The 17,944-nt window shown below is 43.4% G+C and overlaps 1 long non-coding RNA gene across 1 annotated transcript; it reads right to left on the bottom strand.

Annotated features, from left to right (window-relative positions):
* Positions 1-640: 640 nt before the first annotated feature.
* LOC138761168 (uncharacterized) lies at positions 641-8,133 on the bottom strand. Its single transcript, XR_011356165.1, has 2 exons — positions 7,924-8,133; positions 641-6,142 (listed from the first exon to the last, which is right to left on the bottom strand). It is a non-coding gene; the product is annotated as an uncharacterized lncRNA (long non-coding RNA).
* Positions 8,134-17,944: the final 9,811 nt, after the last annotated feature.

Genomic DNA, 17,944 nt, shown 5'->3' with positions numbered 1-17,944 from the left:
ATGAATGTTCAGATGGTGCGCTGATTTCCAACTTGCTCTGACAAAACCAGCATCCTGAACTTTTGCACCCCCAACTTCTAGAGATAGAGTTTCCCTTTTTCCCTTTGATATTCCACCTTTGTCAAAATGTTGACTTACTATCTTAGGTTAAAATTCAACTGTGTACTATTTAGTTTTAGTGATGTGCAGAGCAGTCAGTTTTAGGATTGTAAAGAGCAGACAGAGATATATTAACCGGTGTGGTGAAGAAAGGGAATTTGATGCAAACAATTTAACCAGTGCACCCAAAGAAATTGGAACAATGGACAGCTTCCACAACACCAATTAGAGTTAGCAAAGACCAAAAAGATAAGAATGGAACAAGGAAAAGGCACTTGGATCAGTAAATACCACTTTTTCATCAGATCACGGACAATTTCCTATAACATCAATTCTCAATACTCCTCACTTACAATCATCAAAACTCCATATATAGGAAGAGCAAAAGGGGAAAATGAAAAGAGGGTGATCCACACTTACTCCTCTGTCATCCTGGGAACTGTAATCATTTTTAATAGAGCTAATGATTGTGGTAGTACATTTTACCCAAATGTGTTAAACAGTGCATTAACAGAAGAAATTAAACTCCCACTCTTTAAAATAAATTAATGAATTAACCTTTTTTAATACCCAATGTGTACATTTAATTTAAAGCCGAGATTAAACTTGATTTAAAAATTTTTATGGTGTCCAAGACTGAGGAAACTAACATAAGAATTTGCTTTGTGACAAAGTGCCTATCAGATTCTGCCTCGAACATTTCAAAATCATTCTTTGAGGCCTTCAGGAAACTCAGCCCTCAGACGAACCCAATAAGTCTTTCAGCAAGCTTGAGCGCTTGCTACTTTTCTTTTGCTGAATGTCAGTGACGTTGAGGCTGTTTGATTTGTCTCTGCTGCATCTACTCTGCCTTCTGTCGAGGTCGCCCGCAGCCCAAGCTGTTCCTCTGCTTATTCCAGCACTTTCAGGGGCTCAAGAGGTGCTTGAAATCTGGAGCCAGGCCCAGACTGTCTGGACGCAGCCAGCACTGGAAGGGCCCATTGTTTTCTTTGGCAAACATTTCTGTATTTTTCTCTTTGCTCTCACAGCAAAAAAAACCTTCACCAATTTGCAGCCGTTGACCTAGGGAGGAGGAGGAAGGGCCAGACTCACTTTCCACCCTCTTCCCCCTCACTAATCAGACTCTGTCTGCTGGGTTCCCCTATCTCTGCACAAAGAAGGTGGATTCAACTTTATGGAAAGAAATTTTTAAATGTTTTTCCTGAACTCCTTCTTGCCTTTAACTCTTTAGCTGATGGAAACTTTCCTGAGCTGTGCTAACATTGGCGCCCTGACCTCTGCCTTGCTGCAGCCAGATGGCAGCTCTCAGACCCCTCCTCCTATTTACTCCTTCCACAGGACCCCACCACAGGACATCAGGCCACCGTCTCCAACACTATTACCAACCTCGTCACCTCTGGTCACTTTCCTCCCAAGGCCTCCAATCTCATTGCTTCCCTTCCCAGCACTGCCTAGTTCTATAAGATGCATAAACCTAATCATCCAGGCAGACCCATTGTTTCTGCTTGTTCTTGCCCCACTGAACTAGTTTCGTCTTACCCTGAGCCTCTCTTTTCTCTTTGGTCCACTCCATCCCTACCAACATCTGCAATGCCTCACGTGCCCTCCATCTCTTCAATGACTTCAAATTCCCTAAACTGCTCTGCCTCATTTTCACTATGGATGTCCAATCCCATTATATCTCCATCCCCCCATAGAAGTTCTCAAAACACTGTTTCTTTCTTGACAAGACACTTAACAACCACCCTCCACGATGATCCTTCTCCAGCTGGCAGAACATGTTCTCACTCTTAATAACTTTTCATTTAACTCATCCCACTTCCTTCAAATCAAAGGAGTAGCTATGGGTAACAGCATGGTTCCCAGTTATACCCAGGGGTGCAGTGCACTTGGGGCTCACCGGAACGCCACTCCGGTACCTCTGTAAAAAAAAGGCAAAATAAACAAACAGGAAATTTTAACTAGTGGGGAATTTAACAGCAGCTGCATATTAAATACAGGCAGGGTCGGTGATTCCCCACCCCCATCCTGCCACCCCTCCCCTGCCCAGACTGAGCATTATTCTGGACATCCAAGGAACCTGTTTCTTCCACTCATCCTCCTTCCTCATCCTACCATTCACTCTCAATTATACAACATGGCGGCCACCAAGGCCAGGGCTCGCGAGACTTCCTTGTCACCATTTATTTTGATGCATTGGCTGGTGCCGGTGCCCCCCGCAGTTACCCTAATGCTCCTATTTTAGATTTGTTCTGATGCCGACTCTGAATACGGGGTTTTTTTACGGAAGTATGTGTTGAGGTTGGGGATGGGGAGAGGGGTGGTGGCTGGCAGGGATAAAATACCATTTTGTGTTTGGTGAGCTCCGGCACCTAAAAAAATTAGTCCTGCACTTTCGGCTATGGCTGCCCGTTTGTGGGCTTTGTGGAGCAATTTATGCTACAAACCTACACAGGCAAGGCACTCAACTTTTCCTCCACTATATTGACAACTACATTAGAGCTACCTCATATCCCATGAAGCTCGTCAACTTCATTCACTTCTCTGCCAACTTCCACCCGAATTTCAAATTCACCTGGTCTACCTGCAACAACACTTTTCACTTTCTGGATCTTTCTGTCTCCATCTTGGGAGAAAAGCTTTCCAAAAACATAGTTCACAAAATACCAACTCCACAACTACCTCGACTACACACCATGACCCTTGCAAAGATTCTCTTCCCTTCTTATAATGTCTCCATCTCCACCTCATCTGTTGCCAAGATGAGGTCTTCCAGTTCAGATCGTCTGAAATGTCTGCCGTCTTCCACAAATGTGGCTTCCCCTCCACCACCATCAACTCAGCCCTTGTCCACATTTCCTCTGTTTCCCACTCATCTGCCCTGGCCCTCTCTGACCCCAGACACAATAATCCATTATTCTTGCCTACTACCCCACAAGTCTCTTCATTCAAGCATAATTTCCGCCACCTACAACATGATCCCACTACTAGAGACATCTTCCCCTCTCCTCCTCCATTACACTCCTTCCATAACTCCCTCATCCACTCATCCCTCCCTACAAATTGTCCCCCAACCCTGGCACCTTCCTTACTCGCTGCAGGAAATGCCACACTTGTGCCCGTATCTCTTACCTCACCACAATTTGTCTCCCCAAACAAGCCTTTCAAGTGAAGCAACACTTCAATTGTGCGTCTGCAGGAGTGATCTACTGCATCCGGTGCTCTCTCTGTGGCCTTCTCTATGTCGGAGAGACTGGGCACAGACTGGGAGATTGGTTCGCTGAGCTCCTTCGCTCTGTCCTCATCAGTGATAGGGACCTCCCAGTGGGAAACCATTTCAATTCTGCATCCCACTCCCATACTCACATGTCTGTCCAAGATCCACCAAGACCACGCGTAAATTGGAGGAACGACATAATTTTTCGGGCACTCTCCAACCAGATGGCTTTAAAATCAACCTCAATTTTCTGTTAACCTAGTCTTCATTCTCCCTCCCTCTCCTTTGCCCTTATCTTCTTTCCCTTAGCTCTCTATCCCTGTCCCTCTCTATTCACAGAGCCATCCCTCCTCCCCCTGCTATTACCACCTATTACCACCTTACCTTTGGGACCATGCTCTTCCCCCAAACCTCCCCGCTATGATTTTGTTCAGTCACCTCCTGACATTTTTCCATAACTTGATGAAGGGCTCAAACCCCAAAACTTTGCTTATGTATCTTTATCTTTGCTATATAAAGCACTCTGTTTGACCTGCAGAGTTTTTCCAGCATCATGTTTTTGCTTCAGCTGCAGTGTCTGCAGACTTTCATGTTTTACTTCTGTACCTTCATTTGGATTGGTTTGGGGTTACCTTGCTTGTCTAAGCCTCCCCTTCACTGCTGACCAGCAGGAAACTGTCTTCTACATTTGTCCAAGAATGGAAAGCCTCTCCAACATGCAAGGAAAACAGGAAACTCTGGTTCACTGTATATTCCCTTCTATGGGCGCTGCCAGACTCTGAATCCCTCCAGTATTTTGCATGTTGTTCTATGTGCTGCTGAGCTTGAGAAAGGATATGTTGGCTTTGGAGGTGGTGCAGATGAGGTTCACAGATTGATTCTGATAAATGAAAGGGTTATCTTCTGAGGAGTGATTGAGTAGCCTGGGTTTATATTTGTTAGGAGTTTGAAGGTTTTTGATGTTGAGGGAAATTCGAGGAGATCAGGTGTTGAGGTTGTGAGAGAAACTCGAGGGATCCATGTGTTGAGGTTGTGAGGGAAACTCAAGGGATCTAGGGTGTTGAGGTTGTGAGGGAAAATCGAGGGATCTAGGTGTTGAGGCTGTGAGGGAAACTCGAGAGGACCAGGTGATGAGGTTGTGAGGGAAACTCAAGGAATCCAGGGTGTTGAGGTTGTGAGGGAAAATTGAGGGATCTAGGTGTTAAGGCTGTGAGGGAAACTCAAAGGGACCAGGTGATGAGGTTGTGAGGGTAACTCGGGGGATCCAGGTGTTGAGGTTGTGAGGGAAACTCAAGGGATCTAGGGTGTTGAGGTTGTGAGGGAAATTCGAGGGATCTAGGGTGTTGAGGTTGTGAGGAAAATTCGAGGAGATCAGGTGTTGAGGTTGTGAGAGAAACTCAAGGGATCCATGTGTTGAGGTTGTGAGGGAAACTCAAGGAATCTAGGGTGTTGAGGTTGTGAGGGAACATCGAGGGATCTAGGTGTTTGAGGCTGTGAGGGAAACTCGAGAGGACCAGGTGATGAGGTTGTGAGGGAAACTCAAGGAATCCAGGGTGTTGAGGTTGTGAGGGAAAATTGAGGGATCTAGGTGTTAAGGCTGTGAGGGAAACTCAAAGGGACCAGGTGATGAGGTTGTGAGGGAAACTTGAGGGGATCAGGTGTTGAGGTTGTGAGGGAAACTGGAGGGGACCAGGTGTTGAGGTTGTGAGGGTAACTCGGGGGATCCAGGTGTTGAGGTTGTGAGGGTAATTCAAGGGATCCAGGTATTGAGGTTGTGAGGGAAACTCGAGGAGACCAGGTGTTGATGTTGTGAGGCTTCACAACTGAATGAATAGAGATAGGCAATTAGGAGATGGAAAGAATTTGAAAGGTGGTTCATTGTTAGTATGAACTCTCTCTTCAAACAAACTGTTATTAACATGTGGGATAAACTTCTAGATCAGTGGTCCTCAATCTGTTTTTCCCACTCACATACCACCTTAAGTAATCCCTTTCTAACCACATCCTATGCTATAGGTGCTCCGTGGCTAGTAAAGGATTACTTAAGGTGGTATGCAAGTGGAATAAAAAAAGTTGTGAATCACTGTTCTAGATACAGGAATGGAAACAAAATGATGTGCATGGAATCAAATACAAATGGAAATAAGATGGATCAAAAATTTGCCTCATCTACAATCTTGTAATTATACAAAGCTTCTTTGAATGGTGACAGGCTTGATGGCACCAGCAACAGGATGACACAGTCCACAATGGGAGACAACCAGAAAGTCAGATAAAGACACCTGGTTCAATGGCTCTTGGCTATTAAGAAGGTTTCAACAGTTAGGGACCTAATGTGGAGAAAATAAGTCTTTGAATGAAGATTGGTAAGCCTTGAAAAAGTGCTGATGGGATTGGTTTCATGTCAGTTAGATCATTTCAGATGCCTCAGATTCGAGGGGCTGGAAACCAGGCATATAAAGTCTGTAGGGAGTGTGGCTTGATGCAAGTCTGGACCGAACTCAAGAAATTTAGATTCAGCGTTTTCTGACTTTCTGCATCATTTGAAAGGGAATTTGAAGTGTCTGAGTGAAGGGGAGCTTTTCAGTTATTTTTGAAAAGTTACTCGTTTTCTTTTGAGAAGCCATAGACTGCTGCCATCTCCTGGAGCTTACTTCATTGCCTTGGGGAATTGGAAAGGAATTTCTCAGAGTTTGCCACAATTATATTATTTTCTCCTCCTTGGAGTTGACATGTTTAGAGAGTGGCCAAGTCTTCAATGCTGTTGCACAATGTCCAGTTTGATAAGCTTAATGATCTATTCTTGGTCATATTCGTCTTCTGTACCTGCAAATGAAAAAGCAGAAGGTCACTTCATTTCTAAAGGACTCCCACTTCATCCCATCACCTTTATTCCTCCTGCCAAGGGGCAAGGTCTATCAGCTACATACACCAACTACAATGGGAATTAAATATGCTTTCATTTTATTTCAATTGCGCTGAGAAATGTCTTGGAAGTGAAGCATGAAAGTCAGCAGATGCTGTGATTGTAGTCGAAACCCAGAAATGTTGGAGGAGCTCAGCAGGTTCACAGCGTCCACAGGAGGTAAAGATATACTACCAACATTTTGGGCATTAGCCCTACCTTAAGGAAGGGCTCAGGCCTCAAATGTCAGTCATATATCTTTTCCTCCTATGGGTGCTGCAAGATCAGCTGTATTTCTCCAACATTTCTGGGGTTTGATTAGAAATGAATTTTGTGTGTATTACATAATGGGTAAATAAGCAGAAGGACCAATGTCCATGGTCATTGACACTACAAACTAAGTTTAACAAAACACAAGAAAAACAATAAAAGTTCATTTGACCACTGGATAATTCCGATTCTGCTTCCTTATATTATTAAAATTAACCACTCCACCCTTAAAGAGTAATTTCCTCAAGAAAGATATGCTACCTTTAACTGAGCATCCTACAAAGCCATTATATAAGGCATTTTCCACAAGAGAATTTGTGAATCATCCAGTCCTTCAGCTTCATTGCTTGCAATGGTCGTTATTTTTATATTAGTAGTGAGGCCTTTTGCTAAGTTGAGGAAGACATGAAGAACTGACCTCTGTCTAAACTCTAAACCCCTGAGAAGGTGTGTGTTTCATTGTAGTTAATTGCGACAGAAACGGAAACGTCAAGCAGTTGCAGTAAAGTGCAAGCAGCCAATGTGCACAGGTAGGCATTCCATAGACACACACACACACATACAAATAAATAAGCATAACACCTGCACTCACACACATGCAAATACACAGACATAGAACACACGCAACAGGCACATTGCGCACACATTGCGCACACACACAAACATACATACACATGCAAATACACAAGCATAAGACATGTGCAGACATAATTGACAATACGCAGGCATATACCCACACACACACACACACACACACACACACACACACACACACACACACACACACACACACACACACACAAGAAAAAGCAGGAAAGGATCTAATCTACACTGAGAGCTGATATATTGAGGAACAGCATGCCTCAATTGATAAGAAAGTGTGTGTGGGAAATCAAACGTTTCAAAGTAGTCAAGGAGAATTCTCCTCAAATTTTAAATGTCTTGACAGCTTATCAACAAATATCATGCAGGTCTTATTTTTTAAAAAAAGCTCCAGCCTTCTTATTATGCAGTTGAGGGCAGCAGAGTTGGAGCAGTAGTTAGCTCAATGCTATTACAGAGCCCGCAATCCCGGCTCGAATCCGGTGCTGTCTCTAAGGGCTTTGTAGGTTCTCTCCATGACTATGTGGGCTTCCTCCGGATGCTCTAGTTTTCTTCCAAAAATTAAAAATGTACGGGGATTTGTAGATGAATTGGTGTATTTTAGGTGGCAAGGCTCATGGCCGGAAAGACCTGTTACTCCGCTTTATCTCTAAAATAAATGTTTTTAAGCTCGGTGGAAGAAAACAAAGCACAAAAATCAAAAATGTAATTTGAATCAGAGTTACGTGCCCGAAGGGAGAATACACTTTGGAAGTATCAACATGACCTGTGCATACAGTGGTGGATTTTGGCCAGCAGTGGAATTTGCTGTTGTAGTTCCATTACTCACCCAACTCTTGATGTAAGCTCTGACTGACCCAAATGCATCCTGCAGTTTTTGCTGTGTTCTTTGTGAGTACTGAAAATTGACTCCATTTCTATTCCCAGTGCTGGTCCCTTTCTACTTTGAAGAACATTGATAATTATTCCTTAATTCCCACAAACAGCCATGAACACACGCAACTCTGTTGCCAACCAACAACAGGCCCATCCCTTCAATGATCTGATCCAGCTCATGCTGGGTTAATTATTAAAGTTATGGATGACTGAAAGAAAATACTCAGACACTGAATAAATATCAAAGGGCACCTTTGGGGATTGTTAGATGCCGGATAAGTGTATTTTCCGGTTGGTTGAGACTTACTCTTACAATGGCTAACTAATACACCTTCATTAAGACAAAACTGTACTTACACTGAACAAACTTAATTTGCATGAATATATAAACCTTAAAGCATTTTACTTTATTTTCAGTCATGTTCTTTGAAAGCATTTAACCATCGCTGCATCTGCAAGTTCTTCCTCCTCCAAGGAGCCAGCCAAAAGATGAACAATAACACCCCCACCTCGAATTGGGTGACTCTTACTAAGCAAGGATAAGGAGACACTTTAAGAGAGTCACCCCAATGGCGAACAGCATCGACCAGCTCTTCATCCTGGGTGACGCCATTGCTGTTTCACATAACTTTATTCAAACAGCTTTTACAAGCAAAGCACAACCAAGGCCCTCGCTGTCTGAATATTTGCTCCCATCTTCACCAAAGATTTGTGTTACTTCAGAGAATGTTTATTTTTGAAATTTTAAATTACATATTTTTACCTTTATTTTATTATTTTTTTTTAATGTATTTTCCTTGATTTTTTGCCAGTTGCATGAGGCTGCCGGTTGCTTGAATTCTGAATACCCAGGAGTTTCACTGTATCATTGCTCCTATAAGCTTTGATGCCTGCAAACAAATGTATAAAAGATAGATAAAGATAGATGCTGGAAAGTTGTTTCCACTGATGGGTGAGACGAAAAACAGGGGACATAGCTTCATGATTGATGTGAGTAAATTTAGGTTGGAGATGAGGAGGAACTGCTTTTGACAGAGTGTAGTGAATCTGTGGAATTCTCTTCCCAAGGAAGCAGATGAGGTTGCTCCATTAAATATAGCTAAGACCCAGCTGGATCATTTTTTGCTTCATAGGGGAATTAAGGATTATGGAGAAAAGGCATCTGGGTGGAGTTGAATACACAGCCGGATCAGCCAAGGTAATATTGAATGGTGGAGCAGAGTCAACAGGCCAGATGACTTACTCTTGATCCTACTTAAATTTAAATTTAGACATTCGGCATGATAACAGGCCCTTTCAGCCCATTGACCAACAATCCTGGTACAGTTTGAATAATGGGAGGAAACCGGAGTACCTGGGGGAAATTCTCGCAGACACGAGGAGAATGTAAACACTCCTTACAGCAGCATCAGACTTGAAGCCGGGACACTCGCTGTAACAGCCTTCCACTAGCCACTACGCTAAACGTGCTGCTCTTCTTATGTTCTTATAATTTCATGTCTCTCTAGCCCATGTTAAAAGCAACTTTAAGAGCAGCAAAAAGTCATAGGAGAGATTGGGCACAGGTTGGGAGAATGCTTTGTTGAAAATCTTCGCTCTGTCCATACCAGTGAAAGAGACCTCCCAGTACCCAACCATTTCAATTCTGTGTGACACTCACATACTCACATGTCTGTCCATGGCCTTATGTACAGTCCCACCAAGAACCCCACCCGTAAATTGGTGGAACAAGACCGGATTTTCCTTCTGGGCACTTTCCAGCCAGATGGCATTAACATCGATTTTTCTGGTTTCTGTTAATCTGCTTCTCTCTCTCCCCACTTCTCCCTCCCCCCTCCCCCCTCCCTTCCCCCTCCAGCTCACCTCCTCCCTTCTCATCTATTCACCCAGCCATCCTATTTCCCCTTGCTTGCTGCTGTCCCCTCCGTCCCTACTCCACCTATTACCTCCTGCCTTTGTGATCCCGCATCCCCTTTACTCTTTTGTGCAGATGCCTGTTGGCATTTTTCCATACCTTGATGAAGGGCTCAAGCCCAAAATGTCAGTTATGTATTTTTATCTTTGCAATATAAAGAACACTGTTTTACCTGCTGAGTTTCTCCAGTTTTGCATTTGTACTTAAAAGCAACTGACTTACTGAATGCAAACTCCTACATTTAAACATTCCAGTGAACTCTGATCGTGGATATTTGGGTGGGTGGTTAGGTTCATTGTCTTGTTAACATTGTAAATAGGAACTGAATTTCACACATTTCAGTTATGCCGTCCATTGGGACCTCCATGTCCTAATCTATGAAATATGCTTCATAAATTCTTCACTGGGCCATCTCCACTAAATACTGCATACTCCACAGCTGGGTGAATGACCTGTTCCAGATTTATGTATATTACGAAACAACTTAGTTTTCCTGGAATTACTAACACTTTTGAAGGGGATTCATAATTAGTTGGTCTTCTGCCATTTAAAATTATTGTTAAATGAAACCAGATAATAAATTCACTCAATTGTTTAAGCAAATGCAGAGCAACAACAATTTTTTAAGCAGATCAGAAATTCATCAATAAATATGAATGAAAATTTAGTGTTCATCAAATGAAAAGAACTGATCTTCCACTGCCTTCTGGCATAAATATCAAACATCAGGTGGGTGTATACTCAGTGAAATGGAGAGTGAAACCCAGTGAATTCTGCCATTATCACTGGAGTCAGAGAGTCATTGACAGGATATAGGATGGAAATAGACCACCAGCCCACCAACTCTGCACTGACCACCGACCACTCATTTACGCTAATCCTACCTCAATCCCACTTTCAATCTTCCCACTTTCCCCATTAACACTCTGCAGATTCTCTCACCCACCCACACTAGTGGTCAATTCAGAGTAGCCGGTGTCTTTGGACTGTGGAAGGAAACCAGAGTGCCCAAAGAGAACCACCAAGTCACAGGGAGAATATGCATACTCTGCAGACATCTCCCACAATCAGGACTGAACCTGAATGTGACTTAAAGTGCAGTATAGATCCAGTCCCTCTCTTATTCCTTCTTCTTAACCTCAGCCAGCTTTGCTGCACCCATGAATGGAGGCACAGGATCTATGCTACAGTATGAACAATTCGTTCTTTTTTCTTCTCGATTATAAGATTCTCCATAGCAACATGGAAGGACACTAGGATATATGGTTCTCCTCTGCCTGAACTCAAAGCTTTGGGACCCTCTTTAAGTGTTAATATTGTGTCTTTAATACGGTAATGTATAACACTTTACGGGAGTAGTGTCAAATGAGAATTGATGATAGGCCATCTCAGGACAGGCATATGGCCAAACCATTGGCCAAAGAGGCATTTTAAGAAGCTTCTCAAAAAGAGGTTTAGAGAGGGAATTCCAGAGTTTGGGAACATAATTAACTTTTGAAAACATTGTGAACAGTTAACATTTCCAGTCCAAGACCTGAAATATTAACTTTGTTTCTCTTTCCACAAATGTTGCCTGAGCTATCGAGTGTTTCCAACATTTACTTATTTATCATTTCAGATTTCCAGCATCTCAGGATGTTTTTCTATTTTTATCCAGAGTTCAGAGTATTGGAAGCTGGAGACACAGTCGCCAGTGACGGAGCAATACAATATGCAGTTGTCCAAGAGGCCAGCATTCTAAGAGCACTGATTTTTTGAGGTGTCACAGAGATGAAGGGGATTACATGTATCCAGAGGAGGCAAAACCATGGAGGGTTTTGGAAACACAACAGGAAGTTCTAAAGTCAAGTCATTACTTGACCTGTTGCCTATGTTTGTTAGTGAGCACAGGATTGTAAATTGGGGCAAGGAGTAACAGATTTTTGGAAGAATTTGTTCCCAGGCATATAAGGGAAATAATCTGATGTGAGATCAACCAATTAAATAGATAATAAATTTAACAAATTAATTTGTGGTAAAGGGAAGGTCTTCTTATTTCTGATGCACTTCTGAAAACACCAAAGTATCCCCTCAGTGGCAGCAGATGTTGCCTATTTCCTTCTCTGCGTTGATTCCATGCCCCAAAACATTTGTAGCGAGTTTGATAGAAGTATGATTTTAATTTTTTTTGGTAAACTTTCATACATACAGCCAGCCCAAGCCTGTGCCACACAAAGACTCCAATTAATCTACAACTTTGGTATGTTTTGAAGGGTGGGAGGAAACCAGAGTACCCAGAGGAAACCCAAGCAGACATGGGGAAAGGGTACAAACTCCTCACAGACAGCTGAATAAGGAGAGCGGGGGAATGGAAAGGTTTAAGGAAGGAATTCCTGATGGCTGAAGCTACCAGTAAGTGGGTCAGGGGAGTGTCAGGAAGAAGGAACAGAGGGATATAAAGGATATAGGGAAGAAAAAAGGTAAAGAAAGAATAGATTAAACCATGGTTTGCATTTTGAGTCTAAAGGTAATGGAGGTAAGTGGGTGAATAGGGTGGTGAAGAAGGCACATCGCATATAGAATATAGGAATTGAAGCATCATGTCAGAACTTTACAAAGCATTGTTTAGGTGGTATTTGAGGTATTGTGTTCATTTCTGATCACCACAGCATGGAAAGGACGTGGTTGTGCTGGAGAGCATTTTGATTTGTTACAAAGATTGAAGTGCTGACAGTATAAGGGAGATTGGAAAATTTGGTCTAATTTTTCCCAGACCAAAGGAGATGGGAGATGACTTGATAGGTATGTATATAAGATCAGATGAGATGTAGACAGAGTAGATAGTCAACATTTTTCCTTGGGTAAGGGCATCAGAAACAAGAGGCTGTTCTTCTAAGGTGAGAGGTAGGAGCTTTAAAGGGGATCTGAGGGGTGAATTTCTTGGTGATGTCTGGTACACGCTACCAGAATATGTGGTGTGCACATACTTAATCAAAACAGAACCTGTAAGGCCATAATGCAGGCAAATAGGATTAATAGAATTGGCAATGATGTGGTGGGGAGGGGCCCAGTTTTATACTATGCAATTGTCACGCTGTTCTATGACTCTATGACAAGGTCAACACCACCACCTGCATTTTCCTTTCCAAGTCACACAACATCCTTATCTGTAAATATATCACCAGCTCATTGTCAGCTCAAGTATAAATCATGGAACTCCCTTCTGAACAAAGCTGTGAGGTTGCCTTCATCGGAAGGACTGCAACAGTCCAAGAAGGTGGCTCACCATTATCTTTTATAGGCCAATTAAAGATGGACAAAGATGGACCAGTGACACCCTAAATAAATGAACCATTTTCAATGAGGGGAATAAGCTCACTCACTTTATTGGCTGGGAAGGTTCTTCCATATCTTTAATTAGGAAGCCCAAGTTCACAATAACAGTCTCTATGAAGTCAGAATATATCCAGAAGAACAATGACCCATGTCCCAAAGGATCAGCATTCAGAATTTTTAAATGTTAACACATTGAACTATATAACTATACATGTGAAGACTGCTTTCAATATAGTTTTGAAACTGTTATTCTAGAAATATGGAAAAAGGGCTCACGAGGCACACCTTTGGAACAATAATATGAACATATAGAACTGAGGAAATCTATGATGCCAAGATGTTCAAGACATGGACATGGTGGCACGATTAGCGCAATGCTGTTACAGCACCAGTGACCAGGACTGGGTTTTGAATCTCGCACTGGCATGTGAGGACACTTTGTACATTCTCCCTGTGTCAGCGGGTACTTCAATTTCCTCCAAATATGCCAGATGTTGCAGGTCAATTGGGCAGCAAGGGCTCATGGGGCAAAAAGGCCCGTTATGTGCTCTATGTCTAAATTTAAATTTATTTCTGGTCAACAGCACCCCAATCATGTAAGCTCCCAGAAGAGACACACTGACAAATTCAGAACCAGTGAGGAAAAATAAGACAAAACTGGATCATTCCACTTCTTTCCCAGAGGTGAGTGAATGAACTCCAGGATCACATAAACTGTGATGGGCATGTGGAATGACCCCATGTAGAACAGTGTAAAACCCACTCATGATCTATCATCTGTTGAGTAGCGTCCCTGCTGAGACAATGATGCAAATCGGCATTCCATGTATCATGGCTGGAGGAAGGAGTTGCCTGAAGGAGACAAAGGAGTTCATGTCAGCCAAGGGAGGGATAGATGGAATTGAATTCCTGGGAATCTTTGAAAATGGAAAGGAAGATTTTTGCAAAGATGTGCACTGCCTTCAGGCAGCCTAAGCGTGGCTGTCTCTCTGTTGGTTGAGAAGGGAGAATCATTAATATTCTACAATTTGTTCCAACAAAGAAAACACAACGGGCACGGAAACTGCAACATGGAAATGAGCTGGAAGCCTCATAACATAAACAAAGCTTTCCCAGCAACTCAAGGAGATGAAAAAAGGGTCTGTAAAAAAAAAAATTCTATTGTACACCTCACACAAATAAGAGATAAAAACACACCAACATTTCTTGAGGGCCTGACAGAAACACTGAAATGATCTGAAACGTGAACCATTAACTGAAAAATATTTGATGGGAGGAGATGAGCAAATTTGCACAAGTCTTGTCTTTTCCTTGTAGCTTTATTTTTTTTGTGTGAAGAGGGAGGAGCTGATAGCCTCTGATAGCCAGCTGGAGTAAAGCCTTCATTTTATTCAGACACAAAGATCTCTCTCCAGCATCTTGCTTTGTGAATAGTTCAGAGAATGCTTTCTCCCAGCAAAGCAAACCATGCATTCCAATGTGTATGTGTGCATATACTTGAGTGCATGTGTTTGCGAGAATATTCGTGTGCCTATGCCAGTATTTTTTGTAATCATTATCTGAGGTACATGGGAAAGGTAGAATAATAGTAAGGGTTGGCATATCATTCTTTAACCTCTGGAATCTGAAATAGGGCTGCCGAGGTCATCCATGAAACAATGCAACTTTGTCTGAGCATACTCACAGGGAATAACCTTTCGAGTTGTGGATGAGGGTTATTCCTTGTGCCTTAATGTAAGTTAGAATCACACCACCTAGTGATTAATCTCACACAACAAACAGACGACTGGCAAAGCATAGTTGAAGCTCTCAGATAAATTGATCCTGAAATTTAGAAAGGGGTATTGGAAGCTGCCTGTCAGAGATTCATTGGGCTAATTCCTTTAATCACAAGACATTATAAAGAAATTAGATCCACATTCCCTGGAGTTTGGAATGATGAGATTATTAAAACACAGAAGATCTTAAATGGGCAGGAGAAAATAGACACCAAGGTGTTTCCCCTAGGGGGAGAGTCTCAAATGAGGGGACAGAATCACAAGATTAGGGCGCAGTCATTTAAAACATTTTGCGGATGTTGATGAATCCCTGGAAGTTTCTACCATGGAAAATTATGGAGGGTGGAGAGAGGCAGGGGGTGTTATTTCAAGAGGATGTAGTAATTGCCCATTGTCGATCCTTGCATCTGATGAAATGGTGCAACCGAGATAGGTAAACTGGTTGACCGTTTTGAGTTTTGTGTGCCCGATGGAGATGTGGGGGGGCTGGTAGTCATGGTGGGGAGCTGGCTGATGGAGGACCTCAGTTTTCTTCAGGCTGACTTCCAGGCCAAACATTTTGGCAGTTTCCGCAAAGCAGGACGTCAAGCGCTGAAGAGCTGGCTCTGAATGGGCAACTAAAGCGGCATCATCTGCAAAGAGTAGTTCACGGACAAGTTTCTCTTGTGTCTTGGTGTGAGCTTGCAGGCGCCTCAGATTGAAGAGACTGCCATCCGTGCCGTACCGGATGTAAACAGCGTCTTCATTGTTGGGGTCTTTCATGGCTTGGTTCAGCATCATGCTGAAGAAGATTGAAAAGAGGGTTGGTGCGAGAACACAGCCTTGCTTCACGCCATTGTTAATGGAGAAGGGTTCAGAGAGCTCATTTCTGTATCTGACCTGACCTTGTTGGTTTTCGTGCAGTTGGATAAACAGACTCGCCAAGGCAAATAGCGCCTTTGGAAGACTACACAAAAGAGTCTGGAAAAACAACCAACTGAAAAACCTCACAAAGATAAGCGTATACAGAGCCGTTGTCATACCCACACTCCTGTTCGGCTCCGAATCATGGGTCCTCTACCGGCACCACCTACGGCTCCTAGAACGCTTCCACCAGCGTTGTCTCCGCTCCATCCTCAACATCCATTGGAGCGCTTACACCCCTAACGTCGAAGTACTCGAGATGGCAGAGGTCGACAGCATCGAGTCCACGCTGCTGAAGATCCAGCTGCGCTGGATGGGTCACGTCTCCAGAATGGAGGACCATCGCCTTCCCAAGATCATGTTATATGGCGAGCTCTCCACTGGCCACCGTGACAGAGGTGCACCAAAGAAAAGGTACAAGGACTGCCTAAAGAAATCTCTTGGTGCCTGCCACATTGACCACCGCCAGTGGGCTGATAACGCCTCAAACCGTGCATCTTGGCGCCTCACAGTTTGGCGGGCAGCAACCTCCTTTGAAGAAGACCGCAGAGCCCACCTCACTGACAAAAGGCAAAGGAGGAAAAACCCAACACCCAACCCCAACCAACCAATTTTCCCTTGCAACCGCTGCAATCGTGTCTGCCTGTCCCGCATCGGACTTGTCAGCCACAAACGAGCCTGCAGCTGACGTGGACTTTTTACCCCCTCCATAAATCTTCGTCCGCGAAGCCAAGCCAAAGAAAGAAGTAATTGCCCATCATTGAGAATGTCTATCAGAAACACTGTCTGGGCAGGCTGCAAAGCAGCATCAAGAATGCATCTCACCCTAATTATGGACTTTTTACTCTCCTTCCATCCAGTAGGTATATCAGGAGCCTCCGCTCCCGAACCTGCAGGCTTAGGAAGAGCTTCTTTCCCAAAGCTGTAACCCGGCTGAACCTTACATCATAATGCTGAGCAGTATTGCACCCATATTGTACTGCCAATACTTTCATATTTGCTTGTTTGCTGGAGTGCTTGTTTTTATTCGCAGTTACTTGTAAATAGCACTATTCTTTGTACTCCGGGTTAGGTGCTAATTGTATTTCATTGGCTTTGTACCTGCACAATGACATAAAGTTGAATCTAATCTAATTGAGGGGTCTGGTGAACAGGCACAGAAGAAGATACAACTCCTGGAGCAGATGAGCAAGTTGGTGGCCAACTTCTACTGTTCCATGTGTGACAGAGTAAGTAAGCAATAAAGAGGTGGATGAGCACAAGAGCAGCTTATGGTAAACATGCCCAAAGTTTTACCAGGTTGTGGTAATGCCCATATAAGCATTCGAATTTCTCCAGGAACGCGCACCCAACTGGCCCAAATTGAGACTAATCAATTCCTTCAGCCACCGAGATGTGATTTCCTGAGCCAGCATTGACTGATCCACAAATAGGGAGCCTAATTTCTTTATTTCACTTAATAAAATACGAGACATCACATGATCTAATGCTGGCTTGAAAGATCCAAAATTGATCCAGAGGTTAGTACAGGATTTAATTTTAATTTAGACATACAGCGCGGTAACAGGCCATTTCAACCCACGAGTCCGTGCCGCCCAATTAACCTACACCCCCCATAGGTTTAGGATAGTGGGAGGAAACTGGAGCCCCTGGGGAAAACCCACGCAGTTACGGGGAGAACATTACAGACAGCGTGGGTTTTGAACCCAATCCCAATCACTGGCACTGTAAAGACACTGCTCTAACTGCTACACCAACCATGCCGCGGTGATATTGGTGTTGAATTGAAATCTTGAAATGGTGAGGGGAAAATAGAGAGTGGGAGAGGATGGAGGGTGGCCAGAAAGAGGAGGGGGTAGAAAAGGAGGGCAGAAAGGAGAGCAAAGAGGGATGGGGAGTTGGAAAGTGGAGAGGAGAGGTAAAGTGGGGAGGGGAGGTGGAAAGGGGAGAAGTGGAAAGAGGGGAGGAGAGGTGGAAAAAGGAAGGATGAGGGTGAAAGAGGAAGAAGGGCCAGAAAGAGGCCTCATCGTAGAAGATGGCGGTGCTGTCTATGGGAGTTTGCT

The sequence above is a fragment of the Narcine bancroftii genome, chromosome 4, assembly GCF_036971445.1.
Source record: "Narcine bancroftii isolate sNarBan1 chromosome 4, sNarBan1.hap1, whole genome shotgun sequence".
NCBI classification, from domain to species: domain Eukaryota; kingdom Metazoa; phylum Chordata; class Chondrichthyes; order Torpediniformes; family Narcinidae; genus Narcine; species Narcine bancroftii.
This window is presented reverse-complemented; position numbering and strand designations above follow the sequence as displayed.